Here is a 25,587-nt window from a genome sequence, read left to right as displayed (position 1 = left end):
GAATTCGATGTCTACGTGTCCCAGGTTGCCGATGACGAGGTCCACATAGTGCGCTCCGTAGTTTTCGATGTCTACGTGTATTAATACCTTGAATTCGATGTCCACGTGTTCCAGGTTGCCGATGATAAGATCCAGATAGTGCGCTTCATAGTTTTCGGTGTCCAGGTGTAATTGTACGTTGAATTCGATGTCTAGGTGTCCAGGTTGCCGATGACGAGGTCCACATAGTGCGCTTCGTAGTTTTCGGTGTCTACGTGTATTAATACCTTGAATTTGATGTCCACGTGTCCCAGGTTGCTGATGACGGGATCCAGATAGTGCGCTTCATAGTTTTCGGTGTCCAGGTGTAATCGTACGTTGAATTCGATGTCTAGGTGTCCCAGGTTGGCGATGACGAGGTCCACATAGTGCGCTTCGTAGTTTTTGGTGTCCAGGTGTAATAATACGTTGAATGCAATGTCTAGGTGTCCCAGGTTGCCGATGACAATGTCTAGATAGTGAGCTCCGTAGTTTTCGGTGTCTACGTGTATTAATACCTTGAATTCGATGTTTAGGTGTCCCAGGTTGCCGATGACGAGATCCACATAGCGCGCTCCGTAGTTTTCGGTGTCTACGTGTATTAATACCTTGAATTCGATGTCCACGTGTCCCAGGTTGCCGATGACAAGATCCAGATAGTGCGCTTTATAGTTTTCGGTGTCCAGGTGTAATCGTACGTTGAATTCGATGTCTAGGTGTCCCAGGTTGCCGATGACAAGGTCCACATAGTGCGCTTCGTAGTTTTCGGTGTCTACGTGTATTAATACCTTGAATTCGATGTCCACGTGTTCCAGGTTGCCGATGACGGGATCCAGATAGTGCGCTTCATAGTTTTCGGTGTCCAGGTGTAATCGTACGTTGAATTCGATGTCTAGGTGTCCCAGGTTGCCGATGACGAGGTCCACATAGTGCGCTCCGTAGTTTTTGGTGTCTACGTGTATTAATACCTTGAATTTGATGTCCACGTGTCCCAGGTTGCTGATGACGGGATCCAGATAGTGCGCTTCATAGTTTTCGGTGTCCAGGTGTAATCGTACGTTGAATTCGATGTCTAGGTGTCCCAGGTTGGCGATGACAAAGTCCACATAGTGCGCTTCGTAGTTTTTGGTGTCCAGGTGTAATAATACGTTGAATGCAATGTCTAGGTGTCCCAGGTTGCCGATGACAATGTCTAGATAGTGAGCTCCGTAGTTTTCGGTGTCTACGTGTATTAATACCTTGAATTCGATGTCTAGGTGTCCCAGGTTGCCGATGACGAGATCCACATAGTGCGCTCCGTAGTTGTCGGTGTCTACGTGTATTAATATTTTGAAATTGATGTCTAGGTGTCTCAGGTTGCTGATGACGAGGTCCAGATAGCGCGCTCCGTAGTTTTCGGTGTCTAGATGTAATAATACCTCGAATTTAATGTCTACGTGTTTCAGGTTGCCGATGACGAGGTCCACATAGTGCGCTTTGTAGTTTTTGGTGTCTAGGTGTATTAATAACTTTAAATCTGAATGTAGGACACGTAGATATCGAATTCGAGGTATTAATACACGTAGACACCGAAAACTACGGAGCGCACTATGTGGACCTCGTCATCGGAAACGTGGGACACCTAGACATCGAATTCAACGTATTGTTATACCTGGACACCGAAAACTATAGAGCGCACTATCTGGAACCCGACATCAGCAACCTGGAACACGTGGACATCGAATTCAAGGTATTAATACACCTGAATACCGAAAACTATGAAGCGCACTATGTGAACCTCGTCATCGGCAACCTGGGACACCTAGACATCGAATTCAAGCTTGATTCATAAGAATCGACTTAAAAATTCCCTAGCGGCAGAATCAAGAGACACGGTAGTGTCTCGCGCCAAGTACACGCGGAGCGAGACCGACCGTGACTCTTTTACGCGACGCGACGGGTTGCGAGTACCCGAGATGTTGAGATCTCAATAACGAGTGAACGGATCAAGTTCTAAGTAGGCTTGATCGATAGCTTACGAGCGGAGATATTGCGACGCAAAGTCCAAATGTGAAAATTTTTTATTAAGATACTTCTTTTTCTATCTACTTCTAACGCCGACGTCTTATATGACACTACAAAAAGGCGTGATATCCGTACAAAATTACCTTTTTCAAAAAAAAGGTAAAAAAATGCGCCAAGTACACGCATAGTAGTATATATGTATTATGTTGTTACCTCGAAAAAAACAAAGTGGTAGTATTATACCTCGAAATAACACCCTGTACATATTGTTTATACAATGCGTAATACTACAAAAAGGCGTGATATCTGTACAAAATTACCTTTTTTAAAAAAAAGGTAAAGAAAGGCGCCAAGTACACGCATAGTAGTGTATATGTTGTTACCTCGAAAAAAAACAGTGGTAGTATTATACCTTAAAAAAATCTAAGTAACAAGTGGTAGACGAAATCTTTGTATCTTGAAAAATCTCGAAAAAACCTAAACAGTAGTATCTTCACCTCGAAAAAAAAAACAAAGTAGTAGTATTATACCTCGAAAAAACCTAAGTAACAAGTGGTGGACGTAATCTTTGTATCTCCAAAAATCTCGAAAAAACCTAAGCAGTATTATTTTTATTTCCACAAAATTATTACTCAAGTGATACACATCACAAAATTACGTTACCTTATCAAAAAATGAGTCGCGCTTCAAGTGATCTATTATTACAATTACAAAAAAGAAATGATATCTCTTTTTAAATTACAGCGCCAATTACAGAGAACATATATTTTTTGAGATACAAAGATTACGTCTACCACTTGTTACTTAGGTTTTTTCGAAGTATAATATTACTACTGCTTTTCTTCGATTAGAATAAAAAATTGAATCATGAAGAATTACACAGGTAACAGTACAAAATACAAATATTTTATTAAAATATTTAAACCCAACAAGGGAATACAAGGTATTTAAATACAAAGTTTATATATGTATTTTAAAAGATTTAATCGCATCGCAAAGAATTACAGAGGTAACAGTACAAAAAATAAAAATATTTTATTAAAATACATAAATTTTTCTTGTCAAAAAACTTGGCGCTGCTAGAGAGAGAGAGAGAAGAGATGGCGAGAGTGAGGGGCGATTTGTACAAATTACCACAAACATCGCCCCTCCTCTCGCTCGCACATACACACCAGGCTGACCTAATTTTGAGGTCTAGCAGCGCCAAGTTTTTTGACAAGAAAAATTTATGTATTTTAATAAAATATTTTTATTTTTTGTACTGTTACCTCTGTAATTCTTTGCGATGCGATTAAATCTTTTAAAATACATATATAAACTTTGTATTTAAATACCTTGTATTCCCTTGTTGGGTTTAAATATTTTAATAAAATATTTGTATTTTGTACTGTTACCTGTGTAATTCTTCATGATTCAATTTTTTATTCTAATCGAAGAAAAGCAGTAGTAATATTATACTTCGAAAAAACCTAAGTAACAAGTGGTAGACGTAATCTTTGTATCTCAAAAAATATATGTTCTCTGTAATTGGCGCTGTAATTTAAAAAAAGATATCATTTCTTTTTTGTAATTGTAATAATAGATCACTTGAAGCGCGACTCATTTTTTGATAAGGTAACGTAATTTTGTGATGTGTATCACTTGAGTAATAATTTTGTGGAAATAAAAATACTGCTTAGGTTTTTTCGAGATTTTTGGAGATACAAAGATTACGTCCACTTGTTACTTAGGTTTTTTCGAGGTATAATACTACTACTTTGTTTTTTTTTTCGAGGTGAAGATACTACTGTTTAGGTTTTTTCGAGATTTTTCAAGATACAAAGATTTCGTCTACCACTTGTTACTTAGATTTTTTTAAGGTATAATACTACCACTGTTTTTTTTTCGAGGTTTTAAGATTACCATAATTATATCGAGAAAAATCTGAGAATTATAACATTATATTTATAAGAAAACTTAATTATTCTCTTTAATGGCTTTTTAATTAACTTTTACTCTCAATTTTGTCATTCAAAGTTACAAAATACTTCTTTTTACGATGCAAAATGAGAGATTGTATAATGTTTGACTTCGTTGACTTGAATTTTTTTTTAACATGGATTACTTCAATTATAGATCACATTAAAAAACATGGAAGACTCTACATTTTAATATCATTGATAAACTTGTTACACAGTTACTTATATATTTGTAAATTTAATATAAAAATCTTTATTGCTTTAATTTCAGAGATTATATAATTCAAGATTTCAGAGATCATAATTCACGATTTTTAATACATTTTTAATCTCTTTCTTCCTCCCCCCCTCTCTGTTTTACAACATTATAGACTTTACAATTCGTCTTGTTTTTCTTCAAATTTTTATTTCTTTTTTTTTTAATCTAATTCAAAATTCTATACAATTTTTTAAATTATATATGGGACAATGATTGGGACAATGATTGGGACAATGCAGGGACAATCATTGTTCCAATCGTACGGATAATCATATAAATAGTTAAAATTATAATTTGGGAACGGTCTGTCATTTGTGTCATATGGCGCACCGACAATCTCATTGGTTGCCGATAAATGACTTTTGCAATAATTCCAATTATACTATGGATATAATGCAACATAGTATAATTGTAATTATTGCAAAAGTCATTTATGCATTTTTGCGGCGGTATCGAGTATGGGCAGAAATCATTCCCTCTACATCAGCACGCATCTTTCTTTGAAAGAGAGCCCAAATCGTCGTCGGTATCGGCCTGGTTGCCTGCTCCGCACCATTTGGTGTCTGGATAAAACCCCCGTATTTGATTTAATCACGAATGACTATACAACAAATCCACGTTAGATGACTTATATACAAGAAAACCACGTTCTTTCTTCTCTAACGTAGTTTTCTTGTATAGTCATTCGTGATCTGACGGTTCTCCACCCGCTTATCTGTAATTGAACAGTTTACATTCAAGCGAATTCGTACTAATACATTGAGAAAAAGATACTTAGATCCAAAAAAATATTCATTTATATTATGGCCAAGATATTATTTACTTAATATAATACACATCTTGGCCACAATCTAAATAAATAATTTTTTTTATCTAAAAATTTTTTTTCAGTGATCGGTACATTGATTTTTTTACTTTTGCGTCTCATTGGAACTCGTATAAGCTGAAGTTACACGATTTTCAAGATAAACGGTGCATTAGATTACTATTTAAAGATATCACAAATTTTGTTTTTGTTCTTTGGAATGTTTACCAGTAGTATCAGTAGGCTCGTTTTCTGGAAGTAACGAGTCGATGGTTGTAGGATGCTTGGCGTCAGTTAAGGACGACTTCGCGGCCACATCATTGTCATGTGCAATAATCTCAGATTTAGTTGATTCGGTACTTGCAGGATCCGATCTTATCGGTTGTGTACCATCTGGAGAAATATCATTCTTATGAAGTATTCAGTAACTTACATGATCAATTCGTGTACAAAAACACAACAAATATCAGCATTTGTGTTATATAATTAACTCCAAGAAAAGCTGTTTGTCAATAATACAGTGACGTACATATTTGTCCCGTAAGGCAAATTTCTAGGTGTTACATATAGGTATTTCAAATTAAATATTACATTTAAAATATAAAATTAAATAAAGTTTAAATTTTCAATAAAATGAGAGTAATATAAATAAAATATTGCGAATGTTAAGTTACTGAAACATTATACTTATACCATTTTCCCAGATCAAGTAATAGGATAATGAGCATTTACCAAAGATTGAGGATGGCCGACATACACCGAGGGCCGTACATATCCATGACCTCCTATTCTCGCGAAATGCACATGGTGTCGCTTCTAAATAATAGTGGTACAGTGGACGATGTGGATAGCTTGTGTTAAACGGTGTATACTTGGGATTTGAACTCGGTTCTCCGGCTCACTAGACCAGCGCATCTCTCTGCGCCACGATTGCCCCCCACTCTTGTCTCAATACCAGGATGAAGTGTACGCTTCTACTGCTTCTAACTGCTTGTCGTATTCAGTACATGATCACATGAGTGTTATCATCGCTCTGTTATCTTATTTAAGTTAGCGTCTATTGGTTTATTGAGAGATAAATCGACATGTGTTTAATGTTGGCCATAGGCTTAGTTATCTAAGAATAAATCAGAAAGTCCGACGGTATAAATAGTGACCAAGCAGATCATATGTCGTGTTCGTGACAGTCGTCATCTGCAGTGCCGAATAAAAACATACATATACTCGCAATTTTATTCAAGAATATAAAAAAATGCACTGATGTAGATATAGCCTGTCACTTATGCGTTCTGCGTATATCACTTCGCGGGAGGCTTTACGAAACGGCACATCAGTGAAGTGACCATTTAAGTGAAATAAACGACCAAAGTCGAAGCAATTTACAGGTCAGTGTGTAAATTATTATCAACGCTCTGTTTTCCTCAAACTGATATTCAGTCGGAATTTATTAATAAAAATTTTAGATAAAGCCATGTAAAACATGTAATTATAGTGAATTCACTTACCGTATTATATTTAAAAAATATGAGATCAACTTGCTAATAATGCAATAATATGTGTATAGGTAAATATGAATAAATAGGAATAAAAAGCACCCGAATAAATTATATGACACATAATTTAATATATTTTAATATAGTTTAAGAAAATATGATTTTACAAAAATGCTACATCAGTGAGAGAATCTCAAGTTTATTCCGCGTAAATTGCATGAGTCGCGTGAGTTTGAGAGAAGAAGAGTTTACCCTAGTAGCGCACTGACGTTAAATGACGTTTTAATGACGTCTCGAGACGTCTAGAGACGTCATTAAAACGTCATTTAACGTCAGTGCGCTGTGGCATATTCCCCCGAGTTACATCCTACGCTTTTTATCGTTACGGTTAATTTAACGGCAGTCGTCAAGGTATATATATATACGATTGAATACGGTATAACTTTTCGGGACATTGTCTCCTTTCTAAGATTTCGGGATTATGACATTTCGGCACATTTACTACGTTTATGCGAGCGTTACTTCTGTAGTAACTTACGATAATTCCTTCGCGTAAACGGAATTTTGTAGTAACTTACGATAATTTACTCTAGTAATTGTCACGTTTCTAAGATTTCGAGATAATGCCCTTTCGGCACATTGTCACGTTTCATAAATTTTGGGATTTTGACTTTTTGGGACAATATACGAGTTTTCAAATTTCGGTACATTTTTTTCGAGACTGTGCAAGTCCACCAATAATTATGAGAATAAATAAAATATATACGATTAACCCTTAAATGCCACCCGGGGTCCAGCAGACCCTTTACATCGATATATTTTCAAATGTTACCCCCAAAAATGGAGCTCATGCTCCCATTGATGATAGTTGAGTGATTGACCTACCCGTTTGTACACTTAGCAGTACAGTAGGTAAAGTAAGGGCGTTCTAGGCCAGTTTGTGGTGGGGGGTATGACGTCACCGGCGTGGTGGGGATGACGTCATCGGCGTGAAGAGGGGATGACGTCATCAGCGTGGAGGGGATGGCGGCATGTTTGCATCATTAATTAAATAATTATATTAATTAAATTAGGTTATAAAATTATATTATATTATTTATAGGTTATGATTCATTTATAAAATTAATTGAGTAGGTTGAATATGACTATTCTATAACTAGAATTATAAGAACGCAATTGTCTCAGCGTTGGGAAGGCCCGCTCTAAATGTTGCTAGGTCTCCTCCAAAAGACCTTACACTCGTCAATTCCGGAACCGAAATCACATATTAAAGATAGTTGGTCCTTTGCGAGGTTTATCAATAATAAGGAAATCAACGATGACGAAATACTTATCTCATTAGACGTCACGGCATTATTCCCGAACATCCCTAAAGATTTAGTTCTAAAGGGAATAGAAAAAAAGGTGGAACCACATTTCTAATATGGTTTTTTGTTGATTTTTTTGTTAAACGTAGACCTAGAAAAAAAAGGTCTTCGAACGTTATCTCTTCTGCGTTCACTCAATAGTTTAAGTCACGTAATTTTTTTATTAAATAATTATATTAATTAAATTAGGTTATAAAATTATATTAATTTATAGGTTATAAATAATTAAATTAATTAAATTAGGTTATAATGAATCATAACCTAACTCAATTAATTTAATATTTATAACCTATAAATTAATATAATTTTATAACCTAATTTAATTAATATAATTATTTAATTAATGATGCAAACATGCCGCCATCCTCTCCACGCAGATGACGTCATCCCCTCTTCACGCCGATGACGTCTTCCCCACCACGCCGGTGACGTCATACCCCCACCACAAACTGGCCTAGAACGCCCTTACTTTGCCTACTATTATAGAATATACTTACTTCTAGTATTATCGCAGTAACTTCATAAAAAGCCACTAAACACTATACTCTAATTTTTATCTGTAATGAAAAGACCTAAAGTTCATCAAAATTGAGGAGAAAACTTGGGTTTGTTTCTTTTAAGATAAGTAGATTTAATCTAACAAGATTCATTTGAGTGTTACATGTACTTTATGAGTTTTCTGTGCAGCAAATATAATTTGCGCGATATTTTTGTAGCTGGGACTACTTGAGGCCGACTTTTTATGCCTTTAACAATTAAGCAATATAGTATGCTATTCTAATCAAAATGTATTAAAATATTAAAATAAAAATACATAGAAATCTGTTGTGAATACTTCTTAGAAAAAACTATAATAATGGTAATATAATAGAATAAACAATCAAACAGATTTACATACTTATTATGTGACGTGGCAAATTGATGATTATTGACATTGAAAATTGTGGTAAAGCTATTAATTTTTATAGCAGGTATTTCAAATAAATAAAAAGTAACATATTAAGACGTAACAATGTAAAACATACAACAATTTTGACTAAATAATAATAATTTGACTTTGATATAAAGAAAATTACGTTCATATTCTTCAATAGCGTAGTGACTTTACTGCAAGTGTATAATCATATGTTATGCTTTATCTATAATAAGCATGACATACGCGATTACGTACTTGCTTGAGCAATTATTACGTCAAATGAATAGTTTTCAACTTTAATCTTATCTCGTTGTTTTGTTTTCGTAGTGATTAATGTTAGGATGTTAGAGTTATATAATGTGAAAATAGTACAACTAAAAAAAGAGGTATTACACAATTAATATATCAATACATATTTATGTAGTATAAAATTTGTATAATTATGTGCATTTTTTAAATGTTACCATCTATTTTATCAAATTTTCTTAAATTCATTTCATCCATTTATTACATTAATCATTGCAATAAGATGTATCATAATTTAATTAAAATAAAGTTATTTGAAATCGATTAAAGAATAAAAAAGTTTGTCATTTATTTGCATTTCTGGCACTTGATAAGTAAACCATTTTCATTGTAATTTATATCATTGCTATAAATTATTTAGTATATTATTAAAATTATATGTGTTCCTCATAAGTTCAGTCATTAACGTCCATCTAATAATGGGCGGATTTGATTATGAGAAAACAGCGGAAAAAACATTTCTGAGGAAAACTCATCAAGGTGAAATATGGCCGCATGGACCACAACTTACGCAAGCGGCGCGCCACACACACAGACGCGTCGTAAATTTCTCGCAAATACCGGGAACTCGATCACATTCGACGGTGGCGGAACGTACGTATGCCGTTGACCAAAAAGGGGGGAAGAGAAAAGGGGGAAACAGCTCTTAACTCAAAAACGTATAGGAGGAGAATGCGCGCCCTTCTTGAATATCGACGGATATGAAGGAAAAAACGACGGTAAAGCGGGCGGGGAAAAAAAAACGGTGGAAGGGTGGCGCGACATTAATGAGTGGGAGGGAGCGGATAAAAAAGGGAGAAAAAACGTGATAAATCTCGCTGCGAACAATAAGTTATCGTAAAGAATCGTTTTAGCGTTTCGTGACACGGTAGGAAGAACAATGATTTGTTGGGAAAATTCTCCAATTCCAATTCTAATTCCAATTTCAGAAATGGCCCTAGAGACACCGGCATGGCTGAATCTATGCTTCGTGGAGAAGATCCTGCGAAAGTCGGAAGGCGACAACTCGATTCAGGTGATCGAGATATTCTCGAAATCAGCCACGGCTAAGGGTGACGGCTACACAAGCGATATGATTAGGGTTACTGCCGAATTTTCGCGTGACCAAAGCGACAGTAAAAATTACGGAGAAGAAATCAATCATTGTCAAAATCGCGCCTGTAGCTGAAGGCATTCGTCACTTTGTAAGTTGATTCAACTAATATAATATTTCTAATACAAATAAATCAAATTAAGTGGCAGATTCTACTATTTCGAAGTAGATTTCTGCTCAACAAAAAGATCAGGACAATTATTTTTGAGGCAATCAGTGATTGAAAATAAAATTATTTTTATCAAGTTCATAGAGGCACCTATACCTACATTTAGAAGAAAAGTATATGCTTGAGTCATTTTAAAAACAATTTTGATTTGCGGAATAAAATTATTATTTATTTGTCATTTCTGAGAAACCAAAACTTTTTATTTAAACTCTTACATCACAAAACTAATTGCATGTTTGTTTGATTTAAAAGATTTTATTTGTTAATCTTAAATAAACTTTTTACAGATCGAATTATCAGGCGTCTTTGACATCGAAATATTGATGATGTCAGATACCTTGGATAAAATGAATAAGTTGTTAGGGCCGGAGCATCGCTTAAGCGGGAAGGGCCTATACGTGCAAAATAAAAATCCAACGCTCCTGGTGATCGAGGATCTTGCGCCTCTCGGCTTTCGCATGGCCAATCGTCTGTCTGGTCTTGACCTAGCTCATACCATATTGGCGCTTGACGGACTAGCCAGGTTTCATGCAGCTTCTGTAGCCATATGCGAAAAGGTAAATCACTACGCGTGACTCACTTGTAATGTCTTATTGCGATTATCACGAATTCAGGTTAGTGGCACGAAACCATGGACCATACAAGGTGCAAATTTCCATGTTAATATTCCCTGAATGATATAAGTAATATATTTTATGCAACACGTGCCCCATTACGCACGCTACGCGTGCGTGATAGACCACTTTCCAGGCACTTGCAACATAAAATAGAGTGTGTAAGCCGTGCGTAAAGATGAAAATTCTCGGGTGCGGTTACCGCACTCGCCTTCGGCTCGTGCGTAAACTCCGCACCCGGGAATTTTCATCTTACGGCACTTGTTACACAAATAACTATATATGGAAAGTCATTTTGTATTGCATGCTAGAAGACTTCTTGTACTATATTATACGAATATTGCACTATATTAAACACATTATACATAGTCGTCGGAAATATTCAAATGTTTCATATAATAGACATTAATATATTTTAAAGCGACGAAACATTAATTGCTTCAAATACTATCAAGAAATAAGTTTGAAACTTGTAAAGCTTTAGGACAATGTGCTTAACACTTTAGATCTTATAGAGAAGTAGTTTCTAATTAATATTTTAAAAGGGTACAAATTTTGTTTTAATACCGTGTAGTCGAGTCGCCAGGTCGATTGAGCATTTTTTCGAGGTTCATGGCTTAAGTTAATGTTTTTTTTATGTTTTTTGAGTCGTAGAACAAGAATCTGTAAATAGTTTTTTCGTAAGTCGATGCAATAAAAAGTTAGTAACAATTTATTTGTTTAAATTGCCCTAGCGATCAAACTATACATCCTATAAAAAAATGAACTGGAGAAAATTTGTTCCTCTTTTCACGACAAACAAAATGGCGTTTGAATTTTTTCCAAAATCTTGATTATTGACGGATATATGTTAATTTTTAAATAATTACTGCCTACGCGTCGCGGAGTACCCTAGGCTTGCGCGCTCGCGCTCAATTGTATTGTTAAAACAATTGAAACTCTGAACTTGTCTGAACTTAATTGTCTTGTAGTACAATTGAGCGCGAGCGCGCACGCCTAGGGTACTCCGCGACGCGTAGGCAGTAATTACCTAAAAGTTGACATATTTCCGTCAATAATCAAGATAAATATCGTATCCTAAACCTCTGATGCTACAGATATGTACATACACTGTAATAATGCGTGCGGTAAAATGGTTACCGTAAACCGCAGTGATTTTGTATGGTCGAATGGGAGTTCGAAACTACACGGCGAATAATCCAGCAAAAATGCCTGGCGGAGAATAACCGTTTTAATCGATCAAAGTCCAATATCCTTTATTATCCTTTATACAGCACGTGCCTCGGCGTTTAGCCAAGAAAACAATTTGAAAAAGTATCTTTCATGAAAAAAAGACTACAATTTACTCAAAACGTATATCAAATTAAATCTGGCCATCGAAAGCCAACGCGGTTATTTGTGCGTGATAAATCGAAATTTATTTATTAATTCTTCTTATATTTTTGTCCGAACGTTTCGGCTTCGCATTGAGCCATCATCAGCGGCATAACACAAATACAATATTTAATAATTCTCACGATCTTCGTTAGGTACGCTATGGATGAGTGCTTCGGGACTGGAAAGAGTGGAAAATCGGAAAGCCGATCTGCTCGTCTGCTCGTAACGTATTGACGTATGGTTGGAATGTGATGTCACAGTTAAGAGATCAGGAGAACGTAAGTATGAGAATTGATATCATGGTTATTTTTAAATCCATTGTTCAGCAATGCGACTAAGGCGACATATATAATAAGTATAAATAGTCTTGAACTTTATACAGGGTGTTCCGTAAGTCGAGGTTAATCGCTCGAAAGATGAGTGGGGAACCAAAAACAAGAAAGAAAGTTGATACAAACATATAGGTTCAAAAAATGCGTTGTTTTCGAGTTATCGCCATTTTTTATGTTAAAATTTAAAATTGCTTTGCCTTCGAATTTTTTTGTCAAAATTGAAACATAAGATGGTTTTTATGAGTTTCAAAACACAGCTAAAGTCAAATAAAAATTGCGGGCTGCTTTAGCACTACACCCAGGATGCACCGCGGGAGGTACATCATATCCCTTGGCCTTGTATCTTACGTAGTGCGACTAAGGTCGCATTGCTGAACAATGGATTTAAAAATGACCACGATATTAATTCTCATACTTGCAGCGTTCTCCTGATCACTTGACTATGACATCACATTCCAACCATACCTACGTCAACACGTAACGAGCAGACGAGCAAATCGGCTTTCCGACTTTCCAGTCCCGAAGTACTCATCCATAGCGTAAAACGGAGATCGTGAGAATTATTAAATTGTATTTGTTATGCCGTTGACGATGGCTCAATGCGGAGTCGAAACGTTCGGACGAAGATGTAAGAAGAACTTATAATAAATAAATTTTGATTTATCACGCACAAATAATATATCAAATTATTCTCTTACAATTAGTACCTAACTACCTAAGGAAAATCGACTTTTCCTCGACTAAAATATCGCGTATATCAAATACCTTCGAAACTAAAGCAATTAAAAAAGAAAAGCTGCTTTTAGCTTAAATGGACACGTATGTGCCTAACCAATTGTAAGCAGTAAGTCTTTCTACATTTACGAAACCGTTTAATTTGTAATTTATATTGAAATTTACATTAAGAAATTGTAACAAATAGTCCTCCTTGTAACTATCTTAAAAAAAAAAATGTTTTCTAAATTTGTTAAGAAATCACATGTTATTGAAATTCATGTCGTAGATTTTTTTCTATAGCCTCATGTATACATGTTTCAAATTTCCAGTCCACACTACAAACTTATTTACTAAATTTTATAATTAAATGAATAAATATCAATGTTCTTTGATAAAAATATTTTAATATCTAGGAACCAAAGCAAAAAGATATGTATACGAAAGGAATATTTAACGATCAGCACCCGCTAGAACTGCAAAATTTTTTCGTTATGAGTCTTAAAGCTTTAGCAGATGAGGTTGCAAATTGGCCAGGAATGAAAAAGTAAGATTTACATGAATAAACGCAATATTTATTAATCTAATTCTTAATGTTTAAGATAACATAAATAAGCATAATAAGCAGAAACTGGCAAATATATATAGAAACACAAATTGTTGTTTAGAATATACAGCAAATATTTATGATTTTTCCATAATTTTATAGAATTCCATGTTTATGTGACTTTTATTTATTGTTAGATACTCGGAAAAAATTGCTAAACTCACCGACCATATATATAAAATAGGAATAGATGCATCCAAGTTATGTGAGGATGAATTCAATGTTATTAATCACGGCGATTTCTGGGTAAACAATATGTTGTTCAAATATGACAATAATGGCAAACCTATTCAGCACATTTGTGTAAGTACCACTACATTATAAAAAAATATGTATTTCCTTTAAATACAAGTTTATTGATTTATTTATTATTATAATCACGATTAAAATTTAAGATTGAATGACGAAATTCGTGAAATCTAATTTGTACCTGCACGTAATGACATAATGTATATTGTTGAAACAGCGTATTTACTTTAAAACTATATCTTAAAAGATTAATTTTGAAAACTGTAAAGCATCGTGAGCATAAATCAAATATAAATAGGTATAGCATTGTTTAGTCACTTTGTTTTAATTATCTATATTTCTGAATTTTTATTATCATTTTTGTAGTTGAATGCAATGCAAGTTACAGTTAAATGCAAAATAAATTTACATAAAAATTAACAAAATGAATAAGTAATGAATATATATAAGTAAATATATAATATTCCAAAAAGTGTACGGTATATGTTAACGCATTTTAATGGTCGCGTTCAGCAGACTAAGCCGCTCAGTAGCAATCGAACGTGATTGGTTCTTACTTTTAGAACCAACGAATCAACGCAGAGTGTTGATAAGACGAACTCAACAATTGTGCAACAGGTGTCTGCTGAACGCGCCCAATAATTCGCAACATCGACTTTAGCGATCAAGACAAAGAGGCAGCGCTAATATGAGATACTTAAAATTGCAGTAGATTATGAATAATGCATAAATCTAGTTTCATCACATTCAGGTACAACCGCCACCTGTTTGCCGGTGTCATTCGCGCGAACTCTCAACTTTCTTGCCGCGATTTTCTAAACACGAGTCCCATTTCTTTCCCGGGCACGGATTTCATTTCCAATTCAATTGCCAGGAGCTTAAAAAATCGATTGATCGACAGAGTTTGTTTGATATTACAGGTGGATTTCCAAATGTGTGTCTACACATCGCCGGCAATCGATCTTCAATATTTTCTCAATACAAGTCCTTCCCCGGATGTCATTGAAAACAAGAGAGATGTTTTATTAAATGAATATCTTGGCGCGCTGTCGGCGACTATGAAGCAACTAGGCTGCAAGACGCAGCCACCCACCATGGAAGAACTGAAAGCTACCCTGAAACAAAGAGCCAGTTATGGAATGATATCATCCTTCTCATGTTTACCGATAGTGCAGTGCAGCAAAGCTGAGGTGAAAGATTTAGATGAGATGATGAATCCTAATACTTTTTCAAGTCCGGGTCTAAAGAGCGAGAGTTATAAAAAATTGATGATGAAGAGAATTCCAATGTATGACGAATGGGGTTTGCTGGATCTTTAATGAATACTTGACTTTTGTTGTAATAAATAATGTAGAAAAAAAATAATAATAGGCATGACAAAGTACAGCAAATACATTAAAATAGAAAACAATAGAATAATAGAAATATTGGCGCGCTTTAAAAAAATAGTCATCATGGAATTGATATAATAATGACAAATCTTTTAGTTTAAAAGATCAAAAATTATTCTTTTATGATGTAATATAATGTTCCCACACAGCATATAATATTGCAGAAATATTGCAGCAATATTATTTTTCATTGCAATATTACAATGAAATGTATCAGAAATATTGCAGTAATATTACTGAGATATCTCAGTAATATTAAAATGTCCGCGAAAATGAATATCAGTAATATTACTGATATTTATTTCAGTAATATTACGGTAATATTACTGCAATATATCAGTAATATTACGGTAAAATTACTATAATATTTGCGTGATATTTGTATAATATTGCTAGGAATTAAAAAACCATTTTAATAATGTTTTTTAAATTTTATTAAATTATTTTTAATAGTATTGTTACATACAATTTTAAAATAATATTGATATTGTAAACGCAATAATATTATTTGTGTAATATTAGATAATATTTATTTAATATTGCTAAAAATTAAAACATTTTAATGAATATTATTAAATTTTATCAAATTGTTATTTTTAATAATAGTATTACATACAATATTAAGAAAATAATATTGATATTATTTTTCTATCTCTTTCTTCTTCAAAACTGCTCCATGCTACTCTGCACTGTATGAATTTCCACTGATAAAGAATGACGTAACACTGTAACATAATACAAAAACTGTAATTATTATTTATATCTAATTATACAAGGTGAGTTTTATTTTGTATGCCAATTATCTTCACTAATTATCTCAGAAAGTATTGGTTTAATGGAAAAATGTTTCAGATAAAAGTTGGAGGGTTTATAGAGGAATAATGGATGATCTTATTAGATTTTGAGTCTGGAACCCATGTTGAGCCCAGTAGGGTCCAAGTCAATTTTTTAAAATAATAACTCCTTTTTTTTATTACATCATCTTTTTCTACTAATATTAATATAAACAACTTTTGTCTGAAACATTTTTATTTGCCTTATACTTTTTGAGATATTCAAGAAAGATTTGGTAATTTTTAATATTTAGCTTATATCTTGATAAATGCTTGTCGGAGGGAAAAATGATACAAGACTTTTTGACTTGATATGGTCTCAAGAATATGCTATTGCAATAATACCCTAATTTCTTTAAATATTTGTGTATACATTTTCTTGAAGCTTTCATGTGTACACAATTATTTAAAGAAATTAGAATACTATTGCAACAGTATATTCTTGAAACCAAATCAAGTCAAAAAGTCCTGTACCACTTTTCACTCCAACGAACATTTATTGACAAACATCTATTGTAAGCTAAATATTGGAAAAAATACCAAGTTTTCCTTGAATATCTCAAAAAGTATAAGGCAAATAAAAAAATGTTTCAGACAAAAGTTGTTCATATTAATTAGTAGAAAAAGATGATACCATAAAAAAGAGGTTTTTATTTAAATAATTTGACTTGGATCCTATTAGGCTTAACACAGGTCCCGGACTCAAAATCTAATAAAAATGTCTATTGGTCCTCCTTGAACTCTCCAACTTTTATTTGAAACATTTTTCCAATAAATCAATACTTTCTGAGATAATTATAGCGGAGATGATTGGCACACGAAATAAAAATCACCCTGTTTATTTCATACATAATTACATATTAAAACATAAGAGTACGGGGTTAAGTATGACGTGTTCCGATATTCACTGTCTATACTGAAAATCTATTGTTAATGTTATACATACACTTTATATTTTCAGTACTGGATATTAAAATATTGGGGAACGCAGTTTATACCAAGTTTAAATTTTCTTACTTACGTATCTAATAAATGAAGCTGTCGCTCAGAAGAGTTTGATAGAAATCAAACTGCTTGGTGCTGCTCTGCGTGAACTTCCACTGATGGAAAGCAACGTAACACTGCAACATAATACAAAAACAGTAATTATTATTTACATCTAATTATATATTTTAAACATAAAAATAGGTTAAGTATGAATCTGTATTGTGATATTCACTATCTATGTATACTGAAAATCTGTAGTTGATGTTACACGTATACTTTGGATTTTCAGTATTGACGATTAATATTGGAAAGTATGGTTTATATCAAATTTAACTTTTTCTTACTTACATATATCTAATAAATAAATCTTTTGCTCTTCTATCAAACTACTTGGTGCTGCTCTGGACTACATGAACATCCACTGATGGAAAGCAATACTGTAACATATAGAATAAGAACAATATAATTATTATAAAATCATGTAAATGGTTAAATAATTATGGTTAAATCATTTAATTAATGATTAAACTGCTTTTTAGGAGATTTGGGATCGGCATATTTCTATCACGTATCTCCAACTAAAGGCTCCAGTTGGATTAAACTGTTAAAAATTTTGAGGTTAAGTTAGCATCAAGATTTAAGTATGAAACCGTTAATAAATAATTTTATTAGAGACTCGTTCAATAAGGTTATAAAGGCAAATATATGTATTTTAAGATGGTCATTGAAATGATTTTTATAATATTAACGTGGTTTTTGCAGACCATTGTGCCACGTAATCTCTATTTTTAGATTTAAAGACAAATCGCCAAATATATATGTACAATGTACATATTAGTAATAATTATACAAAAATACTTTTAAAAATATTTGTGTGAACAATATTTATTAAATAAAGAAAAATTGCCTGAAATTAACACGATTGTTTTTGTGCGGTGTCGTACACGTGATTGCGTGGTCCCACGGAGCCATGCAAGAGACAGCGAGAGAAGACTGGGAATGGTGGAGGTCGGTGCTGCGACCAAGCGCATAGCCACACACACTAGCGTTCTTCCCTCCACTTACGCACTCAGAAACGTTCTGTTTATCCGTGTGACAAACTCGTAATTTGAAAAGTTTAATATTGATTATATAAGAAATATAAATTTTAAATTTTATCCACTTATTTTATTATCAATTTACTTACTGGCTCTTAATTAAAAATTAATTGTATATATAATTACCTTTTATTATTACAAAACATAAATAACAAGTTATAAAATTAAATACCACCACTTATAAAATTTATCTTAATCACTTTTATTCCCCAAAAGTACAAGTCAGTCTTTTTGATTTCATCACATTTTTTGATTTAGATTTTTTTTTCTTTCAGTCCAAAATTCTTTAACTGGTATATATTATCTGTGCAATACGTATGATTGTGTGATACCTTAATAACGTCTTAATGACGTCAATAAGATGTCATTAAAATGTCATTTGACATTATTTTGCTACTTAAAGTATTATATTTCAACAATATATTGCAGCAATATTACTGTAATATTTCAATATTATTTAAAAAACGTGTAATACATCAGTAATATTTCTGAAATATTTCATTGTAATACGTAATATTTCCACTATATTGCAATATTACTGCAATATTTCTGCAATATTATGTGCTGTGTGTGTGTGTGTGTGTGTGTGTGTGTGTGTGTGTGTGTGTTGGTTGTGGGTTTTATATATAATATAAATTTAAGATTACCATAATTATATCGAGAAAAATCTGAGAATTATAACATTATATGTATAAGAAAACTTAATTATTCTCTTTAATGGCTTTTTAATTAACTTTTACTCTCAATTTTGTCATACAAAGTTACAAAATACTTCCTTTTACGATGCAAAATGAGAGATTGTATAATGTTTGACTTCGTTGACTTGGATTTTTTTTTAACATGGATTACTTCAATTATAGATCACATTAAAAAACATGGAAGACTCTACATTTTAATATATCATTGATAAACTTGTTACACAGTTACTTATATATTTGTAAATTTAATATAAAAATCTTTATTGCTTTAATATTTCAGAGATTATATAATTCAAGATTTCAGAGATCATAATTCACGATTTTTAATACATTTTCAATCTCTTTCTTCCCCCCCTCTCTGTTTTACAACATTATAGACTTTATATACAATTCGTCTTGTTTTTCTTCAAATTTTTATTTCTTTTTTTTTTTAATTTAATTCAAAATTCTATACAATTTTTTAAATTATATATGGGACAATGATTGGGACAATGCAGGGACAATCACTGTTCCAATCGTACGGATAATCATATAAATATTAAAATTATAATTTGGGAACGGTCTGTCATTTGTGTCATATGGCGCACCGACAATCTCATTGATTGCCGATAAATGACTTTTGCAATAATTCCAATTATACTATGGATATAATGCGACATAGTATAATTGTAATTATTGCAAAAGTCATTTATGCATTTTTGCGGCGGTATCGAGTATGGGCAGAAATCATTCCCTCTACATCAGCACGCATCTTCCTTTGAAAGAGAGCCCAAATCGTCGTCGGTATCGGCCTGGTTGCCTGCTGGTGTCTGGATAAAAACTCCCGTATTTGATTTAATCACGAATGACTATACAACAAATCCACGTTAGATGACTATACAAGAAACCACGTTCTTTCTTCTCTAACGTAGTTTTTCTTGTATATAGTCATTTGTGATCTGACGGTTCTCCACCCGCTTATCTGTAATTGAACAGTTTACATTCAAGCGAATTCGTACTAATACATTGAGAAAAAAATACTTAGATCCAAAAAATATTCATTTATATTATGGCCAAGATATTATTTACTTAATATAATACACATCTTTATTTAGAATTAAATATTTTTATTTAAATTAAGTAAAAATATTTAATTCTAAATAAATATGTGTATTATATTAAATAAATAATCTTTTGGCCACAATATCTAAATGAATAATTTTTTGATCTAAAAATTTTTTTTCAGTGATCGGTACATTGATTTTTTTACTTTTGCGTTTCATTGGAACTCGTATAAGCTGAAGTTACACGATTTTCAAGATAAACGGTGCATTAGATTACTATTTGAAGATATCACAAATTTTGTTTTTGTTCTTTGGAATATTTACCAGTAGTATCAGTAGGCTCGTTTTCTGGAAGTAACGAGTCGATGGTTGTATGATGCTTGGCGTCAGTTAAGGACGACTTCGCGGCCACATCATTGTCATGTGCAATGATCTCAGATTTAGTTGATTCGGTGCTTGCAGGATCCGATCTTTTCCTTCGGTTGTGTACCATCTGGAGAAATATCATTCTTATATGAAGTATTCAGTAACTTACATGATCAATTCGTGTACAAAAACACGACAAATATCAGCATTTGTGATGTTATATAATTAACTCCAAGGAAAGCTGTTTGTCAATAATACAGTGACGTACATATTTGTCCCGTAAGGCAAATTTCTAGGTGTTACATATAGGTATTTCAAAAATTAAATATTACATTTAAAATATAAAATTAAATAAAGTTTAAATTTTCAATAAAATGAGAGTAATATAAATAAAATATTGCGAATGTTAAGTTAATGAAACATTATACTTATACCATTTTCCCAGATCAAGTAATAGGATAATGAGCATTTACCAAAGATTGAGGATGGCCGACATACACCGAGGGCCGTACATATCCATGACCTCCTATTCTCGCAAAATGCACATGGTGTCGCTTCTAAATAATAGTGGTACAGTGGACGATGTGGATAGCTTGTGTTAAACGGTGTATACTTGGGATTTGAACTCGGTTCTCCGGCTCACTAGACCAGCGCATCTCTCTGCGCCACGATTGCCCCCCACTCTTGTCTCAATAGGTACCAGGATGATAAGTGTACGCTTCTACTGCTTCTAACTGCTTGTCGTATTCAGTTCATGATCACACTAGTGTTATCATCGCTCTGTTATCTCATTTAAATTAGCGTCTATTGGTTTATTGAGAGATAAATCGACATGTGTTTAATGTTGGCCAAGGCTTAGTTATCTAAGAATAAATCAGGAAGTCCGACGGTATAAATGGTGACCAAGCAGATCATATGTCGTGTTCGTGACAGTCGTCATCTGCATGGCAGTGCCGAATAAAAACATACGTATACTCGCAATTTCATTCAAGAGTATAAAAAAAATGCACTGATGTAGATATAGCCTGTCACTTATGCGTTCTGCGTGTATCACTTCGCGGGAGGCTTTACGAAACGACACAGTGAAGTGAGCATTTAAGTAAATAAACGACCAAAGTCGAAGCAATTTACAGGTCAGTGTGTCAATTATTATCAACGCTCTGTTTTCCTCAAACTGATATTCAGTCGGAATTTATTAATAAAAATTTTAGATAAAGCCATGTAAAACATGTAATTATAGTGAACTCACTTACCGTATTATATTTAAAAAATATGAGATCAACTTGCTAATAATGCAATAATATGTGTATAGGTAAATATGAATAAATATAGGAATAAAAAGCACCCGAATAAATTATATGACACATAATTTAATATATTTTAATATAGTTTAAGAAAATATGATTTTACAAAAATGCTACATCAGTGGGAGAATCTCAAGTTTATTCCGCGTAAATAGCATGAGTCGCGTGAGTTTGAGAGAAGAAGAGTTTACCCTAGTAGCGCACTGACGTTAAATAACGTTTTAATGACGTCTCGAGACGTCATTAAAACGTCATTAACGTCAGTGCGCTGTGGCATATTCCCCCGAGTTACCCTACGCTTTTTATCGTTACGGTTAATTTAAAGACAGTCGTCAAAGTATATATATATGTATGTATACGATTGAACGGTATAACTTTCGAGACATTGTCTCATTTCTAAGATTTCGGGATTATGACATTTCGGCACATTTACTCTACGTTTATGCGGGCGTTACTTCTGTAGTAACTTACAATAATTCCTTCGCGTAAACGGAATTTTGTAGTAACTTACGATAATTTACTCTAGTAATTGTCACGTTTCTAAGATTTCGAGATTATGCCCTTCGGCACATTGTCACCGTTCATAAATTTGGGATTTTGACTTTTTGGGACAATATACGAGTTTTCAAATTTCGGTACATTTTTTTCGAGACTGTGCAAGTCCACCAATAATTATGAGAATAAATAAAATATGTACGATTAACCCTTAAATGCCACCCGGGGTCCAGCGGACCCCAGACCCTTTACATCGATATATTTTAAATGTTACCCCCAAAAATGGAGCTCATGCTCCCATTGATGATAGTTGAGTGATTGATCTACCCGTTTGTACACTTAGCAGTACTCAGTTTACTTAATTTTTTATACTATGTTGAAATTGAAATTTTCACAATATAAGCATTTTATTCTTTTTTCTAAGCCTTGAACAACATTGAAAATAATTTTCATCACTAAATATCAGAAAATCAATGAGTAAGGAGACATTTTTCATGTTGGGGTCTTTTTGACCCCATGTGTCATTTACGAGATTCTTGAGAGGTGTGGCATTTAAGGGTTAATACTAGCTTTTTTAATTTTTCAATATAAATTTAAAGATCTAAAAGGATTATACGTTTATATTTTCGATGTAATATAATAAAATTTTTTTTTAATTTTGAAATATTAAACGTTTTAAACAATCGATTAACACATCTATTTCTAAATATCAGATATTTACTTGTCTATTTAACTGCATCAATTTCTTGATATTTAGATTACCGTTTATTTTCAAATATTTAGGACAGTAGAAACGGTTCCTATTATTTTTTATATCAAGATAAAAACATTTAGTAGATCATTCAAATATCATTTTAGATGTAAGAATCAGAAAATATTTTTAGAAAAGGAATATTGATCGCGTTACAAACATTTTCTATAATTTTCTCTTACTTTATAAATTAGATAGAATCTTACATTATTACCCACACAGCACACTTTATCTGAGGGACGTCCTACAGACATCATTTTGGGATATCGCAATAACCGCGGGACATCCCAAAATGGTCTCAGATATCCGGTGGATATCCAGTGGATGCACAAGTGTCCGGCTATTTAGATCTTGCAGACATCTTCACAGGATATCCGAGGGAGATCGAAAGATATCGCAAGATATTAATTATAGCACTCGCGATATCGTTTGGATATTTATATACAATAAAATTATGGTTTAACCAGAAAGGGATAATCGTATACAATCGTGGACAGAAATATTGTTTCTCTTTTGTGATAAATTTCGGAATGTGCATTCGTGTTGCTTAATAAAAGAATTCTTCCATTGGAAAATAAATTGTAAAATTAAACAAATACATTCCAATATTATAAAAAATCAATCTTTCTGTCCACGATGTACATGAAAAAATAAGTATATTGCATATTAAATCTTTATTTATTAAAAGATATATAGTTTTTAAACAAAGTACCTCTAATTAAAAAAAATACAATTAGTAAAAATAAAAATACATATCACACGTACGAGTCTAATAAAGCTTTCGATCCGAGGTAAAAAAATAGAGGTACATATAAAGTACTTTTAAACTTTAACACTTTTTGTAAAAAAAAATAACAGCAATAAATGTAATGTTGCTGATTACTACAGAAAACATACGGTCTCGGCTTTTTCACGAGTGACCAAGTCCTTTTTTACGTTACACAGACATGTCCAAAACAAAATATATTTTTACGTAGGGAAAATATTTAATTATGCAACAAGGATGGTCTTGTTCAAGAAGGAAAAAAAGAACGTTAGAAAAGGCGCTATTAGAATTTTTATGAAGGGACACTTGGTTTTTTCCCTCCTCCGCCCGAGACCGTATGTTTTCTATCGCGCTACAATTAAAAATGTATTAATATACCGGTTATAACAATAGCGGCATCGGGGGAGGGGAAGCCTAGTGGTTTCTTATTGTCGTCGCTTAATTGCGGTTGAAACATATTTGTAGAATGATAAGCTCGCCCACGTGTACGCTCGCACATACATAATATTCGCCTTTTTTGTGTGTTTGATGGTACCGGAAGCAGCGACCGCGCCGCCTTCGGACTTAGCCGATTCGGCGTCGTCGGTGAAAGCAACACGCTGCGAGCGGACTTTATCTTCTGATCCGTATTAATTTATATATTCTGAGTAGTATACGAGAATTTACGAAAAATAATATACTACTGTGAGATATTACAAGTACAACCTGAGAATTTACGAAAAATAATATATTCTAAAAGATATCCTTCAGAAGATCTCTTAAGATATCTTATGCAAAGCCAAACGGATATGGCAGAATATTTAGATATCCTGAGATCATATAGGATATCTCACGATATCTTATTGGAATATCCCGGATCACCTGCTGTGATATCCATGGGATCGTATTTGGAAATCTTGGTCAGTTTGGGATATCCTCAGGATACAGTGTGCTGTGTGGGTAGGATCGAGGCTACAGGATATGGTAATAGTTTAGACATTGCTTATTCTAGACTTAGGTGTTACTTCATCAATAATTGTCATACATCGTTGAGTGTATACATATATACAGGATGTTCCAGGTCAGGTCAATAAAACTACAGAGTCTTATAGGAAATTGAATGTGGGGCAAAAAAGTTTCTATAAACATAGGTCCGGAAACGTTTCATGCAGAGTTCGTCGAAAGACGTACGAACGAAGATCAAAGAGTAAAAAAGGGATAACGAGGAGGCTGCTCGTCAAAAGAAGAAGTATTCTATAGCCCAGGCATCGACGATGCTGCGTAAGATAAGAAAAAATTTTATTCAACAATTTACCCACAGCATGCAGCTATTATTATATTAGTGTCACTGTCACGTAAAACTTTAAACGCAATTTTCTCGAAACGGTGCTTTTAAAAATCGGTACCAGAAATATCTCGGAAACTAGTAAACCGATTTGCATGAAATTTTTTACAGTTACTCTCAATTCTCAATACACAATAGTACTAAAAAATTCGAACTTGTAATAGTTATTTGTGTAACAAGTGTCGTAAGATGAAAATTCCCGGGTGCGGTGACCGCACTCGCCTTCGGCTCGTGCGTAAACTCCGCACCCG

At 33.4% G+C, this 25,587-nt stretch overlaps 4 long non-coding RNA genes and 1 pseudogene across 6 annotated transcripts; 2 read left to right on the top strand and 3 right to left on the bottom strand.

Annotated features, from left to right (window-relative positions):
* LOC139819044 (uncharacterized) overlaps positions 1–16,095 on the top strand; it is a 17,475-nt pseudogene extending 1,380 nt beyond the window's left edge.
* Positions 2,061–3,092, bottom strand: LOC139819053 (uncharacterized). The gene is made up of 2 exons (XR_011733588.1): positions 2,343–3,092; positions 2,061–2,235 (listed from the first exon to the last, which is right to left on the bottom strand). It is a non-coding gene; the product is annotated as an uncharacterized lncRNA (long non-coding RNA).
* LOC139819050 (uncharacterized) lies at positions 3,948–21,311 on the bottom strand. Of its 3 annotated transcripts, none has more exons than XR_011733585.1 (3): positions 21,170–21,311; positions 20,537–20,823; positions 3,948–4,954 (listed from the first exon to the last, which is right to left on the bottom strand). It is a non-coding gene; the product is annotated as an uncharacterized lncRNA (long non-coding RNA). The 3 variants fall into 3 exon arrangements; XR_011733584.1 differs by lacking the exon at positions 3,948–4,954 and adding an exon at positions 19,214–20,248; XR_011733583.1 differs by lacking the exon at positions 3,948–4,954 and adding an exon at positions 19,214–20,248 and having other exon boundaries at positions 20,655–20,823.
* On the top strand, positions 4,797–25,587 carry LOC139819051 (uncharacterized). The gene is made up of 4 exons (XR_011733586.1): positions 4,797–4,906; positions 20,199–21,005; positions 21,142–21,829; positions 25,063–25,587. It is a non-coding gene; the product is annotated as an uncharacterized lncRNA (long non-coding RNA).
* Positions 16,266–18,039, bottom strand: LOC139819052 (uncharacterized). Its single transcript, XR_011733587.1, has 3 exons — positions 17,841–18,039; positions 17,527–17,626; positions 16,266–16,397 (listed from the first exon to the last, which is right to left on the bottom strand). It is a non-coding gene; the product is annotated as an uncharacterized lncRNA (long non-coding RNA).

This window comes from Temnothorax longispinosus, chromosome 9 (genome assembly GCF_030848805.1).
Source record: "Temnothorax longispinosus isolate EJ_2023e chromosome 9, Tlon_JGU_v1, whole genome shotgun sequence".
NCBI lineage: Eukaryota > Metazoa > Arthropoda > Insecta > Hymenoptera > Formicidae > Temnothorax > Temnothorax longispinosus.
Note: the sequence above shows the minus strand (reverse complement) of the source record. Positions and strands in the feature narration are given on the sequence as shown.